We start from the raw sequence: 26,546 nt of genomic DNA, 5'->3' as shown, positions 1-26,546 counted from the left end.
CTGCAACCTACGTCCTATTGAGCCTGCTTACTGTATTCATCTCTTGGTCTCCCTCTACAATTCCCGCCCCCCACCCCTTCTCCCAGTTCCCTCCAATACTAAAAGGTGATCCCTTGATGTCTCAGACTGTGCCCTAGAAACCAATTTTTTTTTTTTTTTTTGGTCAAGTTATGCCACAAATTTCTTTTCTCCCCAATTCAAAAACCATAGTGTGAGTCCCACGGGATTCAATTTTGTGTGCACTCCTATTCCTTTTATATGTGAATGACCTCCCACTTAATATTCAATAAACAGAATTGCTTCGTTTTGCAGAAGATATTAGTGTTATAATAAATCCCATTAGGGAGAAGGCAACGGAAGAGATGGTAAATGATATTTTCCATACAATTATAAAGTGATTCTCAGAAAATGGACTGTCACTACATTTTGGAAAAAACACATCAGTCATTTCAACATTTGATGTAGCACGTGAGGAGGAGTCACTAAATAGCGTAGAATGCTCCAAATTTTGGGTGTACATATTAAAGAAAACTTGAAGTGGAAGAAGTATACTACAGAGCTTTTCAAACAATTAAATTCAGCTACTTTTGCTCTTCGTATAATTGTTTATCTTGGAAACAGACGAATCAACCTTCTTCAGTATATTGCATATTTCCACCCAGTAATGCCTTGTGGAGTTATTTTCTGGGTTAACTCACCACCCAGAAAGAAAGTGTCGATTAAACAAAAATGAGCAGTAAGAATAATATATGGTGCTCACCCACAGACGTCATTTATGTACCTCTTCAGGAACTAGGAATTTTAACTGTGCCGTCACAGCGCATATATTTGCTAATGAAATTCGTCATAAATAATCCACCATAATTTGAAAAGAACATTTATTACCCATTATTAAAGCTGTCAGTGGCTCAGAAAGAAGTTTAGTATGCAGCAACAAAAATTTTTGATCATTTTTCCCAATAATAATAGAAAATCTCTAAATGCCTGACAGGTAGTTAAGTAAGTTTTAAATCAAACTTAAAATCACTTCTCCTGGACAAGGTCTTCTATTTCATTGACGAATTTCTATTTAAAAACTGATAGCCAGTTTAAAAAAGCTTTTAAGTGTAGTTTCATGAGTAAGACTAAAAAAAATAATGTGTTCATTAATGTTAACGCTAATCATGTGCACATATCCTGTAAACTGAGTCATTCCACTTCATTTAGTTAAAAGAATCGTTCAAATGATCTATGGCACATGTAACTAACTAAGTTCTATTCAGTACCTTCTGATTGGTTACATGATATACCCATCTGATCTTCAGCATTTCTCTGTACCACCACATTTCAAAAGCTTCCTTTAGCTTCTTGCCAAAATTTTTATTGTCCACGTTTCACTTCCAAATAAAGCCACACTCCGGACAAATACCTTCGAGACAACGTCCTAACACTTGAATCTTTATTTGATGTTAACAAATTTCTGTTCTTCAGAAACACATTTCTTGTCATTTCCAGTCTGTAATTTATATTCTCTCTGCTTCGTCCCTCATTAGTAATTATATTGCTCAAATAGCAAAACTCATCTGCTACTTCAAATATCCTAATCTGACTCCCTCAGCATCGCCTGATTTAATTCGACTACATTCCATTACTCTTGCTTTGTTTTTGTTGAAGTTCATCTTGAACCCTCCTTTTAAGTTAATGTCCTTTCCGTTCAACTGCTCTACCAAGTCCTTTGCTGTCTCTGACAGAATTACAATGTCATCGGCAAACGTCAAACTTTTCATTTGTTCTCCGTTCTTCAAATTTTTTCTTTGATCTCCTTTACTGCTTACTCAATGTACTGACTTGAATGCCACCGGGGATAAGCTTCAACACTGTTTCACTCCCTCAACCACTGCTTCCCTTCCATGCGCATCGACTCTTATAATTGTCGTCTGGTTTGTTTACAAGTTGTACATAACCTTTCACTCCCTGTATTTCACTCCTGCTATCTTCAGAATTTCAAAGAATCTAATCAGCCGACATTATCAAAAGCTTCCTCCACATCTGCAAAAGCTGTAAATGTAGGTTTGCCTTTCCTTAACCTATCTTCTAAGATAAGTCATACAGTCAGCATTACCTCACGTGTTCCTACAATTCTGCAGAATACAAATTGATCTTAACCGAGGTCGACTCCTACAGCCTTTAAATTCTTCTATAAAAAAATCGCGTTAGTGTTTTGCAACCATGAATTATTAAACTGATGGTTCGGTAATAATCGCACCTATCAGTACCTTCTTTTTTAGGATTATTACATTCTTCTTGAAGTCTGATGGTATTTCTCCTCTTTCATAAATCTTGCACACTAAGTGGAGTAGTTATGTCATGGGTGGCTTACCCAAGACTATCAGTACTTCTGTGGGAATGTCGTCTACTTCAGGGGCATTGTTTCGAGTTAGGTCTTTCAGTGTTATGTCAAATTCGTCTCGCAGTATCAAATTTCCCATGTCATCTTCATCTATGTCCTCTTCCCTTTCTGCATTACTGGCTTCAAGCACATTTCCCTTGTATAGCCCTTCTATGTATTTCTTCCACGTTGCATCTTTCCCTTCTTTCCCTAGTACTGGTTTTCCGTCTGAGCTCTTTATATGCATACAGCAGCTTTTCTTTTCTCCAAACGCCTATAGGCAGTATATATTTGCTTCTATATCCTTACATTTATCCTCTAGCTATTCCTGCTTAGCCACTTTGCATTTCTTCTCAATCCCAATTTTTAGATTTTTGTATTCTCTTTCTCCTGCTTCATTTGATGCATTTTTATATTTTCAGCTTTCATCAATGGAATCCAACACCTTCTACTATGTCCAAATATTTGTACTAGGCTCTGTTTTTTACGTGATCTTCTGCTGTCTTCAATATTTCATCACTCAAAGCTACCCAGCCTGTTCTGTCCAATCGTTGCCTACTACTCCTTCTGAAACTCTCATCAACCTTTCGTTTTTTCAACTTATCTAGGTCCCATCTGCTTAGTTTTCTATCTTCTTGCGATTTCTACAGTTTTAATCTATAGTCCATAACAAATAAATAGTGTTCAGTGTCCACATTTGACCCTGACAATGTCTTACAGTTTAAAATCTGCTTCCGAAATCTCTATCTTGCAATTAAATAATCAATCTGAAACCTTTTGGTGTCTCCAGGTTTCTTCCACGTATACAGACTTCTTTCATGATTCTTAAACCAGTTGTTAGCGAACTCCAAAATTCAACCAGGCGACTTCCTTCTTAATTCATTTCCTCTAGTCCATACCCTCCTATCATTTTGCCATCTCTCCCGTTTTCTGTTTTCGAATTCCAGTCCCCCATCACAATTAAATTTTCCTCTCCATCAACTATTTGAATAATTTATTTAATCTCTTCTGCGGATCCAGCTGACATATGAACTTTTACTACCTTGGTGAGTGTTGGCTTCGTGTCTACCTTGGCTACGGTAATAAGTTCATTATGCTGCTCTTAGCAGTTTACCAATATTTCTCTTTTCTTATTCATTATTAGAGCTACTCCTGCATCACCCCTATTTGACTGCGTATTTATAACCCAGCACTCACCCGTCCAGATGTCGTGTTCGCCCTGCTACCAAACTTCACTAATCCCCGCTATATCTGATTTTAACCTAGCCATATCCCTTTTTAAATTTTCTAACCTCGCTACCTGATTGAGAGATATAACATTCCTTCTCTCTGAAACGCTTATAAAACAATGAATATTGCGAAATAATGTTCCCAGTTCAATGACATGCGTAAAAATTACAAGTTTAATGGACTACGTTAGTTAAAAGAACGTTTTCTTTTTTTTTCCAAGATAATGCGATGCTCCGTGCAGCGAGAAGAAGTGAGTGAAACCATGTCTTCTACTGAACATTCTTCAACAGAAGACTTCTCACCAATTGAATATAGACTATATTAAACATTTAAGCCGTCGTATGTGCAAGGAATTGAAGAAAGCAAAACGAAAGTCGAAGTTTTAAATTTTGCGTTGAAGACATCGTTCAAGCAGGATAATAGTACAAACATACCGGCGTTTGACTATCGAACAGACTCCTGTGTATACGACATAGTAATAAGGATGCCTGGTGTAGAGAAACAACTGAAAGAGTTGAAATAAAATAAGTCACAAGGTCCGGATGGAATCCCAGCCCGGTTTTACAAAGAGTACACTTTGCCTAGCTTGCATTTATGGCGAATCCCCCGGATAGCGCAAATTCCCAAGCGACTGGAAAAATAGCGCAGATGACTCCTGCATATAAGAAAGGGTAAAAAAACGGTCCCGCAAAACTACAGATCAATAACGGTAACATCAGTTTGCTGCAGAATCCTTGAAGATATTCTGAGTTCGAATATAATGAATTTTGTTGAGACCAAGAAGCTTACTTCGACAAATCAGCATGGTTTTAGAAAGCGTCGTTCGTGCGAAACGCAGCTTGCCCTTTTCTCACATGAGATACTGCGAACTAGGTCTGAAGGGCAACAAGCACATTCCATATTTCTAGATTCCTGTAAGGCGTTTTACAGTGCCCCGTCGCAGGCTGTAAACGGAGGTTCGAGTATATGGAATAAGTTCACAGATACGTGAGTGGCTCGTTCTCTTCCTAAGTTATAGAACCCAATATGTTGTCCTCGACGGGGAGTGTTCATCAGAGATAAGGGTATCGTCAGGAGTGCCCAGGGAAGTGTGATAGGATCGCTGTTGTTCTCTATATACATAAAAATTTGGCGGACAGTGTTGGTAGCAATCTTCGATTGTTTGCTGATGATGCTGTAAGGCAAAATTTCTAGTTGGTGTGATGAATGGGAGCTTGCTCTAAATGTAGAAAAAAATATAAATTAATGCGAATGAGTAGGAAAAACAAACCTGTTATATCCGGATACAGCGTTAGTATTGTCCTGCTTGACATATTCAAGTCGTTTAGATATCTGGGTGAAACGCCGCGAAGCTATAAGAAATGGAACGAGTATGTGAGGTCTGTGTTTTTTGAGTTATAAAGGAACACATCAACAAATAGCTTCAGTACAGATGTATTGTCTAGGATGTTAGTACTTTTACCATAGCCGACATATTCGTATCGAGAGGATCAGCAACTGTGTTGAGATTTAAAAAATTATCTTTTATCGTTGAGTCTCAGCTGCACATTTTTATTTACATGAGCTGTTTCGACCACTCTGGATCATACTCAAACATAAGTAGTTGCGTCAGAGGCCCGTCTTGTCTGTTCAGAACCTCATATCAGATGTATCTTACGAAGTTACTGAATTATCTCCTAAACAAATTACCTGCCTAAGGAGTATCATCTCAATCGTGCAACTGGATTGGTGATCTGCTGACAGAAATGTTACAGTTAGTAGTAACTGACGAAAAGTCATTTAGTGAAACTGAAATTATAACTGTAAGATTCTCCATCGAAGCGTTATAGGCCCTCTGCTTTTCTTAATTTATATTAATCATTTAGAAGACAATCTGAACTGCCACCCCCTTAGATTGTCTCCAGATGACACTATCGTTTACCGCCTAGTTAACAGATGATCGAAACAAATTACAAAATGATTTAGACAAGATCTCTGTACGGTGCCAAAAATGAGAACAACAAAAAGACTATTGTCCTTCATACGAATACTCAAAAAATCGATTTCGCAATAAGTCACACAAATTTAAATTTCATCTAAATACCTAGGGATTACAATTACGAACATCTTAAATTAGAACCATCACATCGAAAATTTTGCGGGTAAGGCGAAACAAAGTATATGTTTTGTTGGCAGAACACTCAGAACGTGCAACAAATCCACAGTACAGATTGCCTAGTTTAATTAAGCTTTCGTGTCATCTTCTGAAGTACTATTTCCGTGTCATCTTCTGAAGTATTATTTCCGTGTCATCTTCTGAAGTATTATTTCCGTGGGAGGGTATTCTTACCAGATAGTATTCAAAGAGGACATCGGAAAAGTTCAAAGAAGGGCAGCTACTTCTCTGATGTCACGACAGAGAGAGAGTCACGGATATGATAAGGGATTGGGAGTGGCTATCATTCAAACAAATGCGTTTTTCGCTGTGGTGAGGCACGAAATTTCAATCTTCAGTTTTCTCCTCCGAAGGCGAAAATATTTATTTGACTCACACCTACATGGGGAGAAATGGGCAGAGAAATCGGAATTCGCATTGAAACATTTCGAGAGTGAGAAATATTTGGGATCGTAGGATTGGATGGTATTGCCTAAACTGCACAATATTTCTAAGAGGAAGCTGCTCATCATCTTCCGTTTTATTCTTTCTCAAAATATTTTACATTAAAAGTCGTAAACTTTTTTAGCTGCATTAGTTTCAAAAATCTGCAAATGGCTTTAAAGTTTTGATATTAAGTTACAGCCATTTTCCCACCGATTTAAGTAATGTGATAACTGCTTCACAACGTTCCTCATAAGAGAAACTCTCCATCGCACCTCCCCCCCCCCCTGCCCCCCCGCACCACAGATATAGTGGTAATATGGCCCAATGGATAGCCCCGTCAAAAACTGAACACAGATCAAGAATGGAAATGGAAAGAAAGTTTGCTGAAGTGTGAAAAAAAGAATCAAAATAGAAACAGTAAATGGTCCAAGCTCAAGATGTGCAACATCAAGGGCATTTTAACAGCGACGGCGTCGTGGTAACGTGGTCACCGTGTTTGCCTGCGAAGGGGGAGATCTGTGTTCAAACTTCCAGGTCACGTGCCTCATATTTGTTTTTCCACAAAATTATGAACTGTCCGACCGGTCATTGACGTGTCTGTTCGCTGTATTCAAATTTGCGTCTGTGTCGTTATGTTTCGTCCGTTTGCAACAGCGAGGTGTAAGGATGGGACCTCCAGAACTACGTACTTCCTACTTGTCCTAGACATGTGCCACATATGATTCTGGTTTCCGTTTAGGAAGTTTTGACTGTTGAATTGCTTTGTTGTAACATAGTTCACACCCGCTTATTTGTTGTTTTCATTTCTGTGAGAGGTCTATACTGCATCTCGTCTGCTCTCACTATTCATGACATTTGCTTGTGACGGTAATATATTCTTACCACGCAACACATATTCTATAACCAATGTATAGTATGGCAACTATCAAGACTACAGAAGGAGAACAGACACGTCAGTAACGGACGGAATGTTCATAATTTTGTGAAAAAAGTGGCGCGCTAGGGAGATTTGAACACGGATCTCCCGCTTTGCAGTCCAGCAACCTGAACACACAATCACATCGTCGTGGTTCTTGCAATGCGCTCGATGTTGCATATCTAGAGCTGGGATCGTCCACTGTTTCTATTTTGCTTCGTTTTTCACAGTTCAGTACACCTTCTTCCTGTTTTCGTGCTTGATTTGTGTTCAGTTTTTGACAGGCTAACCACCGAGGCATTTTACCACTAAATCTGAGGGGGGTGCGATGGGGAGTTTCCGTTGGTAGAAACATAAGTTACAGAAGAGAAGTAATATACCCATCAAGCTGGTTACGAAGTTTTGCTCTGCATAGTCCTTGCATAAAAATTTCTCAGTTCACTTGCCTCGTCAAATTCGAGTAAAATTCCAACGTTTTTTTTTTTTTTAAATTGTGATTTCATTCCCCTGTCCCATACGGGCAGGGGAGGGCTGGTAGCAGCACAATTCGCCGCTCTTTAGCTGAGTGATAAATTTGATAGAAAGATGAAAACGATATATGTAAAAGACGATAAAGGAGGGCATAAGGAAAAAATAAGGGGGGACAGCGGGGGTTAAAATGTACACGTACTCGGAGACGTTCATTGTGAGACACTTTAAAAACAGTCCACATAAAATTAAAAAAAAAAAAAAACACAGTTGGCGATTTGCGTAGTATGTAAAACACTGAAGTCACACACACACAAGCAAAAGGCTGGCCATATTCTTAACACACCAGAACGACGACACTTTAAAACCGCTGCACTAGACGGAGCATATATGACTAAGAGCAAAAACTGCCAGGAGGGACCTGCCAGGGGAAGGGAGGCCTGAGAGGAGGAAAAACAGGGCACAGGAGGGGGCAGAGAGAGAGGGGGCTGGAGAGGGTGGGAGGAAAAACATGGGGCTCGGAGGTGCACCAAGGAGCAGAAGATAGATGGGGTGGGGGATGGAGAGGGAAAAATCAGGAGGGAGTGCAGAGATGCACAAGGGGTGCACTGGAAATGGAGGGGGTGGAGGAGGGAGGAAAAAACCGCTCAGGGGAAGTGAAGAGGAGGGGAGAGGGAATGCTGAGGAGGGGAAAGGTGGGGTTAGAGTTGGTAGGAGGGGTAGATGTCAGGGCAAAGCTCATCATCCGGGAGTGGTGGGTGCTGGAAGTTGCATTGGGCATGGAGGTGGAGGGTGTTAAGAGAGGGCAGGACACCATGGTAAAGGTGCAACAATGGGGTGGGGGTAGAGAGGATAGAAGATACGAGAGGGTGGGGGGGATCGAGTCTGCAGATGACGTATAGGGTGCAGATGATGTTTGAAGAAAAGGAGAAGATGTGGAAAGGGGATGAGGTCATAGATCATCTATGTCGAGGATGGGAGACAGATACAGAAGGAGAGTCAGAGTGCATGATGTTCAAGGATTTGGAGGGCTTTATAGAATCTGGGTGGTGCAGAAATCCAGGTGACGCTGGCATAACAAAGTATGGGATGGATCAAGGATTTGCAGGTGTGAAGGATGGTGGAAGGATGCAGTCCCCATGCCTGGCTGGACAGGAATTTCAGGAGGCAGAGTCTATTTTGGGCTTTGCGTTTTATCATAGAGAGACGAGGAGTCCAGGTGAGGTGACAGTCAAGGGTGAGACCAAGTTATTTCAGGGTAGGAGTGAGGTAGATATGACCACCATAAATGGTGAGTTAAAAATTATGGAGCCAGAATGAGCAGATGGTATGACCTATGATGATTGCCTGTGTCTTGGAAGGATTGATGTGAAGGAGCCATTGGTTGCACCAGGAGGTGAACTGGTCAAGATGGGTTTGACGGGTATGTTGGGACCTTGAAGGGTAGGTTAAAGGGCCAGGAATGTGGTGTTATCACCAAATTGGAGGTGGTGAACAGGCAGGGGAGGTTCTGGGCATATCTGCAGTATACAGGAGATAGAGGAGAGGGGAAAGGACAGAGCCTTGGGGCACACCAGCAGTGGGATAGAAAGTATGGGAGTTGGTATTGTGGATAGTGACATAGGAGGGACAACAGGAGAGGAAGGAAGCAGCGAGATGGACGAAATTGATGGGAAGAGTGTAGATCTGGAGTTTAAAGAGGAGCCCAGGATGCCAGATGAGGTCATAGGTATTCTGGAGATCGAGGGAAACAAAGATAGCAGAGTGATGAGAGTTAAGTTTAAGGGAAATAAGATTGGTAAGGTTGAGAAGGAGGGCCAGAAGCCACACTGGGTAAGTCGAAGGAGATGTTGCTGGTTAAGCTGGTGATGAATATGGTGGTAGAGGATGGACTCGAAGACCTTACTGAATATGGAGGTGAGGCAGATGGGAAGATAGGGAGGTGTCAGAGGGGGGTTTGTTGGGTTTAGGGAACAGCAGGATGTGGGGAGTCTTCCACAGATCAGGGTAAAAGATGGTGGAGAGGAGGACATTACACAGGGTAGCAAGGACAGTCAGGAAGGAGGGGAGGGGGGGGGATTCCTCAAAATGGCAGTAGGTGACCCTGTCGTGACCTGGGATGGTGTTGCGTTTGAAGTTGAGTATGAGTTTGATGGTGTGTGCAGTAATGGAAGTGTTTATGTCTAAGGGGATAACTGATCCAAGTACTGGAAACTGGAGGCGAATGGCGGGACAGATGTATTGGAGCATTCAAGGACTGTGGGGTAGAGGGAGTAATCAAAGTGAGGATTTTTGGCAATGGAGAAGACCTAAGAGAGGTGGACAGCAAAAAGGCTAGCTTACTGAGGTTGTCAGGGAAGTGGTGGTCGTCGTGAAGAAGGGAATAATGTGGGGTGGAGTGGCTGCCACTAAGGCAGTGGAAGGCAGACCAGTACTTGATGGTATATGAAGATGGTATCTGTTCTTTCGGACATGTTCGAAAGAACAGATACCATCGGTGATCATGCAGAGCTCTAGAATGAAATGATGATTCAATCAAGACCCTACGCTGCCGATAGGCGTTGATATACATCAGTGGGGACAGTTGAAAATGTGTGCTCCGACTGGGGCTCGAACCCGGGATCTCCTGCTTACGCGGCAGACGCTCTATCCATCTGAGCCACCAAGGGCACAGAGGATAGTGCGACTGCAGGGACTTATTCCGATTTAATTATCATTTCATTCTAGAGCGCTGCATGGTCGCCGATGGTATCTGTTCTTTCGGACATGTCCGAAAGAACAGATACCATCTTCATATAGTTAAGACTAATCGGCCATTGACCTTCTCCTTCTGTGCGGATGCACTCGTATTTCCCGAACTGTTACGGGACTCGGTAAGATTGTCTGTAATGAGTGTAATGGGCAGGGGCACTATGAATGTAGTGTGAGGACATTAAGTTGGGAACGTGGGTCTCACGGGGAGCTGAAACATTTTAATAAAATGCTGACCATTAAAAGTGCAACACCATGAAGATATCATACAAAATTAGTCAAATTAATATGAATTGTGGCGTATATTTGGGTGTACACATGATAACCATTTCAGTGCAACAGCACAACGAACGCTGTAGTAGTGTCTGCTAATTCTGTATACACTGAAGCGCCAAAGAAACTGGTATTGGCATGCGTATTCAAATACAGAGACATGAAAACAGCCAGAAGATGGTACTGCGGTCGGAGATAATAAGACAAAAAATGTATGGCGTAGTTATTAGATTTGTAACTGCTGCTACAATGGCTGGTTATCAAGATTTAAGTGATTTTGAACCTGGTGTTATAGGCGGCGCACGATTGATGGAACAAGGTAGTGATTTTCCCGTACGACCATTTCACGAGTGTACCGCGAATATCAGGAATCCGGTAAAATTGCAAATCTCCGACACTGCTGCGGCCGGAAAAAGATCCTGCAAGAACGGGACAAACGACGACTGAAGAGAATCGTTCACAATCATTCTGCAAATTGCTGCAGATTTCATTGCTGGGCTATCAACAAGTGTCAGTGTGTGAGCCATTCAAAGAAACGTCATCGATATGGGCTTTCGGAACCGAAGACCCACTCGTATACCCTTGATGAATGCACGACACAAAGCTTTACGCTTCACCTGGGCCCGTCAACAGCCACATTGAACTGTTGATGACTGGAAACATGTTGCCTGGTCGGACGAGTTTCATTCGAAATTGTATCGAGCGGATGGGCGTGTACGGGTATGGAGACAACCTCATGAATCCATGGACCCTGCATGTCAGCAAGGGACTGTTCAAGCTTTTGGAGGCTGTGTAATGGTGTGGGGCGTGTGCAGTTGGAGTGATATGAGACCCCTGATACGTCTAGATACGACAGGTGATACTTATGTAAGCATCCTGTCTGATCATCTGCATTCATTCATGTCCATTGTACATTCCGACGGACTTGGGCAATTCGAGCAGGACTATGCGACACCCCACACGCCTAGAATTGCTACAGAGTGTCCAGGAACACTCTTCTCAATTTAAGCACTTCTGCTGGCCACCAAACTGCCCAGGCGTGAACATTATTGTGGATATCTGGGATGCCTTGCAACGAGCTGTTCAGAAGAGATCTCCACGCCCTCGTACTCTTATGGAGTTATGGACAGCCCTGCAGGATTCATAGTGTCAGTTCCCTTCACTACTACTTCAGACATTAGCCGAGTCCATGCCACGTCGTGTTGCAGCACTTCCACGTGATCGCGAGGGCCCTACACGATATTAGGCAGGTGTACCAGTCTCTTTGGATTTCAGTGTATAAGGGAAGATTAGGTAGTGGGTTTCTTGTTAGAAAATTGCATTTCAATCTTGTCTATTTGTGAGAAAATCATGTTATGCCTCATGTAAGAAAGAGAACATCTCTTAACACTCACTGGAATCCGAAGGTGGCCGAATCGTGTCTTATCGAGACTGGGGTTTATTGTTCTGTGGCACTGGTGCCCTAGCTAGTCAGGATGCCACAACTGTCTTCTGAATATGGAATCAATAGGCTCAGGAGAGTCAACTCAACTGTATGCAGCATCTCAGTGGCCCTGATACCCTAGTGCTTGAGAGGAGAGCCATATTGTTCGTTCGATCGTGAAGGATCCTACAGCCACATAACCTATCTCGAATCAGGAAGTGGGTATGTTTTTAACAAGATAATTATCCACACCAGCCGTGCCACGACGTCTGCAAAACCGCGAACTGTCAGCATGGCGACAATTGCTGCAGTTTCCTTTGATGTGGCAGCAGAGAGTGACACACTGACAACCGTGGGCCAGACGACAATAACGGACACACGAGTAGCACCATTTCGTCTTTTCAGACGAGTTTCAGTTCTGCATACAGTACCATGATCGACATCGCTGTATGTGGAGGCTCCAAGAAGAAGGAACATTGCCAGCTTGCATTAGTTACTATCATGCTAGCAAAGCACCTGGCGCCATTGGGAACACAACAAGATAATCTCTGATTCCCATTCATGAAAGCGGCAGTTGCATTACTGACGTATTAAAGGCAGTAGCTGTGTCCTAACTTCGAGGTTTCTATAATGTTATTTTTCAACAAGTTATCGTACGACCGCACGCTTTCCGTGGTGTTCTGATCTACGGTCAGCACCTTCTCTACATCTGTCACCCATTGGAAACATCTGGTCATGGTTTGTTGAGAGACTGGCGTGCCACCATTCGCCAGCGACTAAAAATAGAGCTGATAACGTACCGGTAACTGTCATCCAAACTTAGTTCGATTCAGTATCCAGCCGGGTTAGAGTCATCGTTGCTCCCACGGGTGGTAGTTCTGCGTACTCAATTTCACACCCTGTACACCCACAAATCCCCTACTGATTTATTTTTCCAACTATAATCTAAACGCACAGTAAGATAAATATGGCGTAACAGTCGAGCACAGTATTGGCAAGACGTGTAATATCAAAGAGCTTTATAGTGGAAACACTTTAGCACATGACGAATGGAACACTATAATTCTTAGGAAATGTAATCTCTAGGTGTTCCATGTGCCTCTATGTTAAGGGTGTACTGCGAGTACTTCGATTTGGGAAAATCCGCTGTCGCCAGCGTTACCTGGCATTGTGCTGATGACAAAGAATACTGCCCATTACTTTGAATAAGAAACAGCAGATATGTTGACCACAGTGCAGTACAACATACTTTACTCAGTGCTTAAATGCAACAAACGTTAAGTATCTGTGCTGTCCAGAAACACAACATCGCTATAGAATATAGAATTCAGCACTTCACGCATGTGCAACATAGGTCACATGCCACATATTTTGGCATGGGCGCAGGGGTACCCCTATTGGACGCTCGCCATGTTGGTACACAGTGATAGCAGGGCACAAGTATAAAACACTATATGAGATGATGCATCCAGCTTACTAACTGGGCACTGTTAACGCAAGTGTTGGATATATTACAGTACGAGGGATATCTACATGCGATGAAACATGGTTTTTCAAACAGGAAAGTAAGCTAGCAACAGATCGAATCCACGTGGTGAATTACCGAAAGTCAGGCCGGTACGCAAGTTAGCCTGAGTGTGGTTTTTGGGTGATTTTCCAAGCTCGTTTAGACAAGTTCTGGGCTCGTCCCCAGTCTTAGCCTCAGAAAATACACACATCAAAAAAAGTTTTGCATCACTCCAGTTCCCAGAACTCCTGAAGGTAGACGTTGAGTGTGGATATTGTATCACAGACACAGCCCCTTTGACCGTTCAGAGATGTCACTAAACCCGCCCAAAGATATTAACAACCACGCATGAGTATCGCCTATTAGACGGAGGGGGTCCGACAGCCGATCAGTTCCAGTCATTCCACCACGAAGGAGGTACACGGCTCGTGTTGTCTGTAGTCGACCATGGCTAGACGGTCAATACCGCGGTTCGATCGCGTCCGCATTGGTGCTTTATGCCAGGAAAGGCTCTCAACAAGGGAAGTGTCCAGGCGTCTCGGAGCGAACCAAAGAGGTTGTTCGGACATAGAGGAGATACAGAGAGACAGGAACTGTTTATTACATGCCTCGCTCAGGCCGCCCAAGGGTTACTACTGCAATGGATGACCGCTACCTACGGATTATGGCTCGGAGGAACCCTGACAGCGTCACCATGTTGAATAATGATTTTGGTGCAGCCACAGGACGTCGTGTTACGACTCAAACTGTGCGCACTAAGCTGCATGATGAGCAACTTCACTCCCGGCGTCCATGGCGAGGTCCATCTTTGGAACCTCGACACCATGCAGCGTGGTACAGATGGGCCCAACAACTGCCGAATGGACCGCTCAGGATTGGCATCACGTTCTCTTCACTGATGAGTGTCGCATATGCCTTGAACCAGACAATAGTCGGAGACGTGTTCGGAGGCAACCCGGTCAGGCTGAACGCATTAGACACACTGTCCAGCGAGTGCAGCAAGGTGGAGGTTCCCTGCTGTTTTGGGGTGGCATTATGTGGGGCTGACGTACGCCTCTGGTAGTCATGGAAAGCGCCGTTACGGCTGTACGATACGTGAATGCCATCCTCCGACCGATAGCGCAACCATATCGGCAGCATATTGGCGAGGCATTCGTTTCCATGGACGACAATTCGCGCCCCCATCGTGCACATCTTGTGAATGACTTCCTTCAGGATAACGACATCTCTCGACTAGAGTGGCCAGCATGTTCTCCAGACATGAACCCTATCGAACATGCCTGGGATAGATTGGGAAGGGCTGTTCATGGACGACGTGACCCACCAACCACTCTGAGGGACCCACTCCGAATCGCCGTTGAGGACTGGAACAATCTGGACCAACAGTGCCTTGATGAACTTGTGGATAGTATGCCACGACGAACACAGGCATGCGTCAGTGCAAGAGGACGTGCTACTAGATATTAGAGGTACCGGTGTGTACAGCAATCTGGACCACCACCTCTGAAGATTTCGCTGTATGGTTGTACAATATGCAATGTGTGGTTTTCATTAGCAATAAAATGGCGGAAATGATGTTGATGTTGATCTCTATTCCAATTTTCTGTACAGGCTTCGGAACTCTAGGAACGGAGGTGATGCAAAACTTTTTTGATGTGTGTACAATGCACAAACAGTTAAAATACGTTAACATGCAGAATAAAGTCTACATGATTCAGAAGCACATGGTGCCCAAGATTTCACTCCTTTAGATTAACTGACAAATGTGAGGCAGGAAGGGCATTGAACTCAAAGTTAAAAAATAAAATAAATTTGTGAAATCATGAAAACGGTGGTCCTTGTGCGACGGAATAACGGCTAGGAAAGAGAGAGGCAGAGAGAGAAATAAAGAGAGAGAAATGGGTAACACTCCATGGACATGAGTGTGATAGTTTGACGACACCCCCAGTCCCTCTGCAAGTCACCTGACCTCAGTACTATTAAAGAAGTCCGGAACGCCATCGAGCGAGTTGTGTAATCCTTAGATCCAGCTTAAACTAATTCTCGTGATTTCTGGCTGATGGTTGAACGGTCAGGCATCTGCACGTCACCCCAACGATTGCCATGTATCGAGGAGTACGTGCCACGACATCAGGTAGGTGCCTGTAATTCCGTTGAATTATGAGTGTAAGTATGAGTTTGCAGAAACAGATAAAAATCCTTTACTTGCGTAATGGATACAGGTAGCGTTACAAAATCAACAATTCACATCCGTAGGAAATAGATTATTTTCCTAACTAAAAGGACAAAATATAAATTGTGATATGGTTTAGCGCGAACTTCAATGCGAAATGCTTTTAATAGTTTCTACAGCGAAACTATGCCTCTAAATCGGGCAGAAAATCCAAAGATTTATAGTCGAATACAAAATACAACAGCGGAAAGCTACAATCAATACATTTACTGCGTGATAACAATGGTGATGTTACGGATAACAGTGCCACTAAAGCAGAGTCAGTAAACACAGTTTTCCGAAACTCGTTCACCAAAGAAAACAATGTATATATCCCTGAATTCGAATCAAGAACTGGCAATACAAGTAACTTAGAAGTAGGTATCGGTGTAGCGAAGCAGGTTATATCACTTAATAAAGGCAAGACCTCGGATCCAGATTGTATATTAGGTTAGGTTCCTTTCAGAGTATGGTGATACAATAGCTGCACATTTAGCGAATATGTAGAAACGCTCGTTCGTCGAAAGATCTGTACTTAAAAACTGGAGAATTGCGCAAGTCACACCAATACCCAAGAAAAAAATAGGAGCAATTACACGTTGAATTACAGACCCACGTCGTCAACGTCGCTTTTCAGTAGGATTTTGCAACATACACTGTGTTCAAATTTCATGAATTACCTGAAGGAAAATGATCTGTTGACACATAGTCAGCACGGTTTCAGATAATATCGTGCTTCGAAAACACAACTAGCACTTTTTTCTCACGAAGTAATGAGTGCTATTGACAGGGGATGTCAAATCGGTACCATATTTTTACAATTCCAAAAGGCTTAAGGCACCGTCCCTCACAAGGGACCCCTAATCAAATGGCGTGCCTATGGAATATCGTCTCAGTTGTGCGACAGGATTCGTGATTTCCTGTAAGAGAGGTTCAAAATGGTTCAAATGGCTCTGAGCACTGTGGGACTTAACATCTCAGGCCATCAGTCCCCTAGAACGTAGAACTACTTAAACCTAACTAACCTAAGGACATCACACACATACATGCCCTAGGCAGGACTCGAACCTGCGACCGTAGCGGTCGCGCGGTTCCAGACTGAAGTGCCTAGAACCGCTCGGTCACACCGGCCAGCTGTAAGAGAGGTCACAGCTCTTAGTAACTGACGGAAAGTCATCGAAAAAAAATTGAATATATATCTGGCGTTCTCCAAGGAAGTGTTATAGACCCTCTGCTGTTCCTGATCTAAATAAGCAATTTAGGAGAAACTCTGAGCTGCCCTCTTAGATTCTTTGCAGATATAAAATAATAGATGATTAAAACAAATTGCTGAACGATTTAGACAAGTTATCTGTATGGTGCAAAAAGTGTCAACTTGTTTTAAATAACGGAATGTGTGAAGTTATCCACATGGGTACATAAAATTTCGGTTACAGAATAAAACACATAAATCTAAAGGCTGTAAATTCACCTAAATACTTAGGGATTTACAATTACGAATAACTTACATTGCAACGATCACATAGATAATGTTGTGGGGAAAATAAACCAAAGACTGCGATTTACCGACAGAACACTTGGAAAATCCAACAGGTCTACTAAAGAGACTGTTTACGTTAAGATTATCCTCCCTCTTCTGGAGTATTACTGTGCAGCGTGGGATCTGCATCATATAGAATCGACGGAGGACTTCGAAAAAGTTCAGAGGAGTGCAGCTAGTTTTGTATTATCACGGTATAGAGCAGTGAGTGCCACAGATATGATACAAGAATTGGGGTGGCAATTGTTAAAACAAAGGCGTTTGACGTTGCGACTGGATCTTCTCATGAAATTTCAATCACCAACATTCTCCTCAGATTGTAAAAATATTTTGTTGTCCCCCACCTACATAGGGAGGAACGATTATTATAACAAAATAAGAGAAATCAGAGTTCACATGGAAAGATTTAGGGGTTCTTTTTTCCCGAGTGCTCTTCGAGAGTGGAACGGTGGAGAAATAACTTGAAGGTGGTTCTATGAACCCTCTGCCAGCCATTTAATTGTGAATTGCAAAAATAGGAGGGGATGTAGATGATTCTTTAATTTCTCCTTCAGGCATTTCCTGCATCTGAACTTTTATATTTTTCCTTACTATCATAGAACGTGGGTAGCTCCGGCCGGCCCCAGCATTTGTCCGGCTGCGTGTAAGCACGTTCTGCACTACACCCGAACCAATTCAGCTAACAGTGCGTGTATGCATGTCGCCAACAGAATTCTTACTATAAGTAGTTCGCCTTTTCTTTGCTCAGGTAGCTATTGAAATTCCACTAGTCTATGCACTGCGTCTCCCATTCCGTAATTTGTGATTCGCACCCTGTCGATTCTCCCAACTTCAAAATTTTACTAACACGTTAGTTCGTCTCATTTGGTCAGCCATTCCACTCGTTTCTTCGCCTCGACGTTAAAAGAAAATCGTCGCACACGTCCACGGGAACGTTGTGTCTGATCACTGTACATACCTCCAGTGATTTTTCAATAATATGCGTCACTCTGGGCGTGGCTGTACCTTGTTACACGACCAAGTCAGTTTCCGCTACAACGAGGAACTCAGCTAGCTTCATCATGATCTTCTCCATTATTTTGTGTGTAGGTTCGTAGCTGATAAACAATTCTCCCTGAAAATACCAGGTCCTCAGCGACTTTTTTCATTTTTAATTTCTTTCTTACCTATACTTTGAGTGATCTAGACGAAAATGAGCTCTTGGGAATAGGGCTGTGACTTAGAAACTAGTAGTGAGCAAAGAAATAAACAAAATAAAATGCGTATCAGGGACAAATGAGTTGGTTTTGTTGACTAAAGACTTTGTCCAACACACGAATTGAAGGGTGAATGTTCCAAATCTGCCATCCGAAGAACTGCTTTGGTTCATATTAGCCCGTGCAGTGTGTGGACATATGTTTTCGTATATAAAGCACATATCCCACTATACAAGCCATCAGTGTTTGCTTTCAAAATCACTGCATAATTTTTTATAAAGCCTCTAAGTGAGTATCAAAACTGTCCTCGAACAAATCTTCGATAACAAACTGTTCTTTGCAAATCCAAAAAGAAACATGTGTCGTTTTTCAAGTTGAAGTTTTCTGTAGTGGTATGCGCGTGTGCCGTCGTTTCTTCTATTTTTATTAGACTAATATCTTCATTGGTGGATAACACTCTTAACTGCATACGGATAAAAATAACAGAAATAGAATGATTCGACGTAAAATGTCTTCAGTCAAAGTGCAGGCCAGACGAAATTACATTGTCCATAGACTCACCGACCATCAATTATGGAGTGTATATACATAACTTACGATCTCTGTGTTAATACTGCTGGATAAAATGCGAGTCCGTACTGTAATAGATGGTACCGAATTCTGTTTTCAGTGGAAGGGGAACTCTTGCTCGACGTTTCTGCAGAAACGGTAGGGCGCTTAGCCTGAAATGAATCGATGCGCTCCGCCGATTGGTTTTTAATCACTTCCAGGAAATGTAGCAGTTCTAACGAAGGGAAACAGATTTTCGCTGGGAAAGTGGTCTGACCGAGGGCGTACTGCCGAAGTAACACATTGATGCCTACATGGTTGCTGGCATTGTCATAAAATGTCAGGAAATAAGTCGTAAAATAATCATAAATTGCAATTAGATACTGCTTTAAATGTCTGATGCTTTGTCGGGAAATAGACCTTAAAGTGTGCTTTTTTTCATTTAATAGCAAAGGACAACTCTTCGATAAAGATAGACGAGTATTAATCATAAGTCACTGACTAAAAAAGTGATACCAAATGTCCTTTGTCCAGAATTCATTAAATTTATTCTGTATTATTATATTCTACAGACGCTACATTTGTAATTTTCTTTGATGTTGAATCTTCCTTCGAAGCTGGCAAAAGCGGTGTATTTACACGTTTTCAGTAGAAGTAGAGTTTCAAGTAGCTCAGCGAATGGTTAATCTGATGAGCGATGTGAATTGCTGCAAGAGTTTTATTTATCGTGAAGAGTAATTATTTGCGTATGATATAAAAACTAATTGAAATATCTGCGTTCTGAAATACACCATCTATTTCAGGTAATGCCTCCAGTTAGATCCGATCTGCGACACACGTTTGTATTTTGCAGTGAAGGAAGTTTCGCTACGTAGTGACGGTAGTCACTAACTATTAAAAAGTGCAGGCCAGACGAAATTACATTGTCCATTGTTTTTTCTTTGCTTCACTTCACTCGGGCTGGAGAAACTTGCTAAATTATATCATCTATGGAAAAATGCCGATTTTTCTGTATTCTCGGAAAAAACTCAGCAAGAGCTTGCTGTCGTGTTACGTGAGGTGGACTGATGTTGCGTAACACTGCAAGTCACTAAGACTAATGCCAGTACTGTTGTTGTCAAAGTGTTTACTTTACCTCTCCTACAAGTTCTAGTCAGCTTTTGCAATAAATAATTGCAGCTCTACACCTGTGGCATTAGTTTGCATATTTGTTACTCAGATGGAATGCTGCAACATCTGTCTTCAGCAAGTTATGTTTTATTTTCCAGCTCCTTAAATAATATAATTGGCTCAGGTTTTCCGTCACTATTTTTGTACATTGTCCATTGACAAATTACATTGGCGCGATGAAGATGACGCAAAAAAGACGTCTTACTAATTTTCAGCGACATCAGTTGATAGACTGCAGTGAGTAGCAGCGAGTCTACCAAAGATAGGGTATGCATACTACTTTTAAGGGTAACTATAACATTTTCAATATGAAAAATATAAGATAAATGAGTAAAACTGGATACACGATAGAATTTCCGTTCGTAGAGGCATATTACAATTGTTTTGACGAAATCTAGCACAGCAGTGATAAGGAGGTAATAGCATTATTGACCTCACATCGAAGAAATTGCAGTAACCTGGGAGAGTAACTAAGGAAGACGATTGGCGAAGAATCATTATGCAAATACAATTTTTGAACAAATTAATTTATCTGTCACACGGACTCCTAGTCCCTTTTTTTGTTGACTACACTTATGCCGTTCCGAGGCTATATTTAAGCCGTTTATGAGCTACTAAGGTCCAGGTTGAACACAGAAGGTAACAGATTCATTGTACGGGAAACCATAAATATAGATTATGTAAATATATTTAAGAATAATGAGGTATCCCAGATCATATTAAGTAACAATTTCAGAAACTTAGAATATGAGGGCTATGCAGAGGTAGACCAAAAGGGCATTGCTTAAAAACGTACTTATGCAAACACCAAAAGACGTTGCAGGTATGAAGAGTCCAAAAGAAAATGAAAATTTTGAATGCAAGGAGGCAACAATTAAATAGAAGGCGACATTTTCAAGCAAATGATACCAGGAATACGATAGAACATGCTGAATTAAACAAAACTATGCGGAAATGTCTTCGAGAGGATGTGGGAAGATGCAGTTTATTTAGCATAGACGCTCTTGGACAATTATCAACAATTATAAACAAATATATTATAAACAAACGGTTAAATAAACAACAGGGGAATCAAAGATGAATGTCCATGTTTTCAGCCGGCCGGTGTGGCCGAGCGGTTCTAGGCGCTTCGGTCTGGAAACGCGCGACCGTTACGGTTGCTGGTTCGAATCCTGCCTCGGGCATGGATGTGTGTGATGTCCTTAGGTTAGTTAGGTTTAAGTAGTTCTAGGGGACTGATGACCTCAGATGTTGAGTCCTATAGTGCTCAGAGCCATTTGAATTTGAATCCATGTTATCATATTACTCGGTAGCTTTAGAGCCAATCTAATTAACTTTTGCCAAGTCCTGAACGACGTGTAATAGCGTCTGTAGTCTTCCGGAGGCACAGCCTGACGAGTATCACCACCCCCAGCTGCAGAGAGTAGCAGCTGTTCGCTCTGACCCTCATGTGATTCGATTCAGTTCGAGCCAGGTGTTGTTAGGAAAACTAAAGCCCTGGATTTTTATGGTTGGCTTTTCCGATTCACCAAGAGGCTTGCTGGGGTGAAGATGACTTCTTAGATTTCTAGGCACTCACAGGATTGAAAGCGAGTTTTCACTCGGGCTGGAGAAACTTGCTAAATTATATCATCTATGGAAAAATGCCGATTTTTCTGTATTCTCGGAAAAAACTCAGCAAGAGCTTGCTGTCGTGTTACGTGAGGTGGACTGATGTTGCGTAACACTGCAAGTCACTAAGACTAATGCCAGTACTGTTGTTGTCAAAGTGTTTACTTTACCTCTCCTACAAGTTCTAGTCAGCTTTTGCAATAAATAATTGCAGCTCTACACCTGTGGCATTAGTTTGCATATTTGTTACTCAGATGGAATGCTGCAACATCTGTCTTCAGCAAGTTATGTTTTATTTTCCAGCTCCTTAAATAATATAATTGGCTCAGGTTTTCCGTCACTATTTCTTCTACCTCTAAGAAACTGATTCATTGTGTCATTAAACAGATATCTTCTGTGTACGTAAATCTGCGAGACACAGTATTTCTGACAGGTCGTAGCTACAGAGACTGTACAGTGTAGGGGAGAGAGCTCAACCGCGAGACAGCCCGTTCTTCAGTTTGTGGAACTACGCTGCATGTGTTATAAGTAATCTTGGAACAGACGGGTTTTCAGTATATTGTCCAATAAGGAGATCTTTATGCCGGGAAATACCTTGTTTACTCTCAGTAGAAATCCCTCTGCTCACACTGCGTCATATGGTCCGGTTAGATATAGGGAGACAGCAAAATTTTTCTTTATTCTCAAAGCAAGTTTTGCAAAACCGTGATTAAGAAGAGATCTTAGTCACTGTAGTCATGACTGGGGCGGAATCCATCTTGTTCAGATAGGGTTAGCATTTCAGTTGTCGAAGCTATTCTGTTTAGGGAACAACTTTACGAGTAATTTGTATACGACAGGGCAATGCAATTCGCCTATAACTTTGCAGATGGTCAGAATCTTTCGTCACTTTTACAATTTTAGTCTTCTTGAGGACTGGTGGTAGTATATTTCATTCTGATATGCATCTGGAAAAGGAAGCACGCCAGCGTTTAGTAGCAGAACCCCAGCATTTGAATAGCTCTGGGAATATCCCATCGAAGCCTGTAGTCGTTCCAGTTCGGAGATCAGCACTTCTGAAGATGTAAGTGGTTGAGAATACAAATAATGTCTCTGAGCTGTACTTTTCGTCTTACGCAGTTAAGTTTTGATCCTTTCGCTGAATTGTTGCACACTTCCTCGTTGGTTTTACATAGAGACTAGTATAAGAATGAGAGACCTTCCTTCCCTGCTAGAATGACTGAAATTCATGCTCTCGGCAGTTTTCTCCAATTTATCTTTGCTGGCATGATTCAACGATTTCAAGAGACCCGAAGCTGTTACATGTGAGCTCTTTTCCATAAATTCAGTAGCCAGTCTGTTCTGCTCTACATTCAATCCTCGTATAAAATCTTTTCGGACTCCTCATGGAACGTTTCTCTTGGACTTCGCTTTAATTAAGCCACACAACTTCCCATAGTTCTTTGAAACATGTTTAATTCATCTCATATTATCTTACACGTGTCTCCCAATCAGCTTTTTTGAAATTCCAGCGGCGTCTCGGAACAATGTGTACAACTGGACAATGCTCTGGGTTTGTACAGAGTCTGAAAAGAAATATGATGAACATGATGGTGGAAATCTGACTGAATTGTCCAAGTCATTCGTAACATGTGTAGCTACCCCACATTTTGCATCATGCAATATGAAGGAGATAAAACAGAAATTCATGTTCGGTACACTCCACATTTCATCTCTTAAAACGTCAGCCTGCAAAGTAACTGACAAAATAGAGACAACTGTACAAGAATTCCAAAATTTCTTTTAATGTTTTTGTAATTCATGAAATAAATGGCAAATCCAGATCATTCATGTTGAAGATAATGGTACTCCGGAATAAGCTGACCAGATTTCAGAGAGAAAAAACCGGGACCCGTGTATTTGTACTTTATATCTAACTTCATTACTGCACTCACGCTCAGTTTTCTTGTCGGTTATCCTGATATTTTAAAATCGACAACAGGCGTATGACTATGCATCAGCTAAAGAGCCCATAGCAAGAATACATCTTCATTTTGCGAATGGGAAAGGAAAATGTAATACATTATACATAAATAAAGTTTTCTTCAGAAATAAAAGAGGCTGATATACACTTTTTTATTGTAGTAGCTTGGACATATTTTCTGCAGTGCTTAGTCACTCACTATTTACTTAGTATTTTGGGATTAACAAATTGTACTATGTAATATTACTAATCAGTTATCAAATACAGATTATACATTTCGTATTAAAGTTTAAGATTTCAAACTGTTAGAGCAAGTGTGCATACATGACAAACAATATTCAGTAAGCACTACTACCACGCGCGGCATCCCTCACATTCTTCATAAAATTAAATTTCATATGGCTGCAGTTCTGTTAAGAGAAATGGTTTAAGTTAATGGATGCTCCTTTATACGTCCCTTAGTTTTGTTTTTTCTTGTCTCGAGAGTCATAAAGTGGAAGGTCGGCAAATTAGAGGCGAGGGTTGGTAATACATGATTTTTTCCAATATATCTCTTCTTATTTCTTTAGGCATAAAGTGAGTTAAACCACATGCGGTGAAAATATATATTTCTGTAGCGTATTACTTCTAGGAAACTTGTTTTTCACAAATATTTAATTAAATGTAAAATATTATTGAATGTATTTTGTTTCTCGATTAAAAACCGGGAATGATTCCTTCGGGACATCAGGACATTTATGTGAAGACTGGGACTTTCCCGGAAAAACCGGGACATCTGATCAAAAATGGCTCTGAGCACTATGGGACTTAACATCTATGGTCATCAGTCCCCTAGAACTTAGAACTACTTAAACCTAACTAACCTAAGGACAGCACACAACACCCAGTCATCAAGAGGCAGAAAAAATCCCTGACCCCGCCGGGAATCGAACCCGGGAACCCGGGCGTGGGAAACGAGAACGCTACCGCACGACCATGAGCTGCGGACGGACATTTGATTAGCCTATTCGGCGTCTGGTCAGGCTATTCCGGAAGCGATGCCATATAAGTTACACAATGCACACTTTAGATGTGAAGGAAGTTCAAATGGCTCTGAGCACTATGGGACTTAACATCTATGGTCATCAGTCCCCTTGTGAAGGAAGTGAAGGCCCCTAGAAACAATGGTGTTTCAATAGTTACGGTAGAAGCTGGAGGTATAGAAATAAAAACGGAACTTGTAACATTACTTTCGCAACGTTAGCGGATGAAGCCTGATCCCCACAACATTAACAGATCCTGAATTATTCTATTTCACTAGAAAGAATACGGTATACGTAAAAGGAAAAATACAGCTATCAGCGGCCTGTACGTAATGTACAGCATTTGCAAGAAAACTTTCAGCAGCCACGTAGCACATTTACAGGTGGTGAACAAAATTATTGAACGGAGCAGTGCGTATGTTATGTATCACCACATTGACTGGGTCTCATAAACTGAAAGTTTTTGGCTCAGATTCAAAATCTTTGCTAGCAGTGCTTGAGAAATAAGACACTGATTAAACCTGTGTTAACATACCGAAGAATATACAGAATTTCAGAATGGATAGTGAATATTTTATGAGGCGGTAGGATAGACTAAATCGAATAAAACATCCATATAATTGGTACCCCAGTTTCATTGGTTATAGAGACACAGCTGTTAGAATGTAACCCAAATGAATCCTGGCAGAAGATGTTAAGCATCGCCAATCGATTACTTTGAAAGTTTATTTTCATGTATTCCACCTCCAACTTCGATACACTTTCGAATACTCTAGACAAGACCTCTTCCGAGGTCGTCTCGGCGTTCTTTTACCGAAGGAGCAATATGTATTATCCGAACGATCAGTTCGTCTCCTGTGTTTGCTTTTTCTTTGTAGAATTTGCGTTTCAGCCTCCCCACAGACAACAATCTGAAAGGATAAAGTCCGGGTCACGGGTAGCGAAGTAACGTGACCATTTCCGCCGATTCATCTTCCAGAGAATGTTAGGTTTAGGCGATGTGTCACACCTGACAACAATGTGCAGGGGCCCGTGGCGCTGGAAGAACGTAATCTACATCTGCATGTATACACGTATACTCAAGCCACCTTACGGAGTGTGACTGAGGGTAGTTCGTGTACCGTTCTGAAGTCCCCCTTTTACTTTTCCAATCGCGAATGTTTCGCTAGAAGAACGATTGTTGGTAAGCTCCCATGCGAGCTCGAATCTCTCTAGTTTTACTTCCATCGTCTTTACACGAAACAATCGTAGGAGGAAACACTACACTGACTGACTCTTCTAAAAACACAAGTTCTCGGAATTTCAACAGTAAACCACACCCTGACGCAGAACGCCTCTCTTGCAGCGTTTGCCTCTGCAACTGGCTGAGCATCTCAGTGACATTTCCAAGCTTACTGAATGAGCCTGTAAAGAAAGAGCCTGTAAAGAAAGCGATGCTCATTTTTGAATCTTCTCCTTTTTCTCTATCAATAATATCAGGGTTGGATCTCAGACTGACGAGCAAATATTCAACTACTGGTCGAACGAGGTTTTTGTATGCTACTTCCTTTGTGAGTCAACTACATTTCCTGAGGGTTCTTGAAGTTAGCCTAAGTCTGTCATCTGCCTTACTACGTTTTTTATGCGATCGTTCCGTTTTAAATTTCGTGGTACGCATACTCATACATATTTTAAGGATGTGACTGCTTCCAGTGAGCCGGCCGCGGTGGTCTCGTGGTTCTAGGCGCGCAGTCCGGAACTGTGCGACTGCTACGGTCGCAGGTTCG

At 41.8% G+C, this 26,546-nt stretch overlaps 1 protein-coding gene across 1 annotated transcript in view; it reads right to left on the bottom strand.

Annotated features, from left to right (window-relative positions):
• Window positions 1-26,546, bottom strand: part of LOC124555633 (calcyphosin-like protein) — a 332,295-nt gene that overhangs the window by 248,450 nt on the left and 57,299 nt on the right. The gene's annotated exons all lie outside the window — the stretch shown is intronic.

Source organism: Schistocerca americana, chromosome X (assembly GCF_021461395.2).
Source record: "Schistocerca americana isolate TAMUIC-IGC-003095 chromosome X, iqSchAmer2.1, whole genome shotgun sequence".
In the NCBI taxonomy this organism is placed as follows: Eukaryota; Metazoa; Arthropoda; class Insecta; order Orthoptera; family Acrididae; genus Schistocerca; species Schistocerca americana.
The sequence above is the reverse complement of the archived record's forward strand: the minus strand, read 5'-3'. Positions and strand labels throughout refer to the sequence as shown.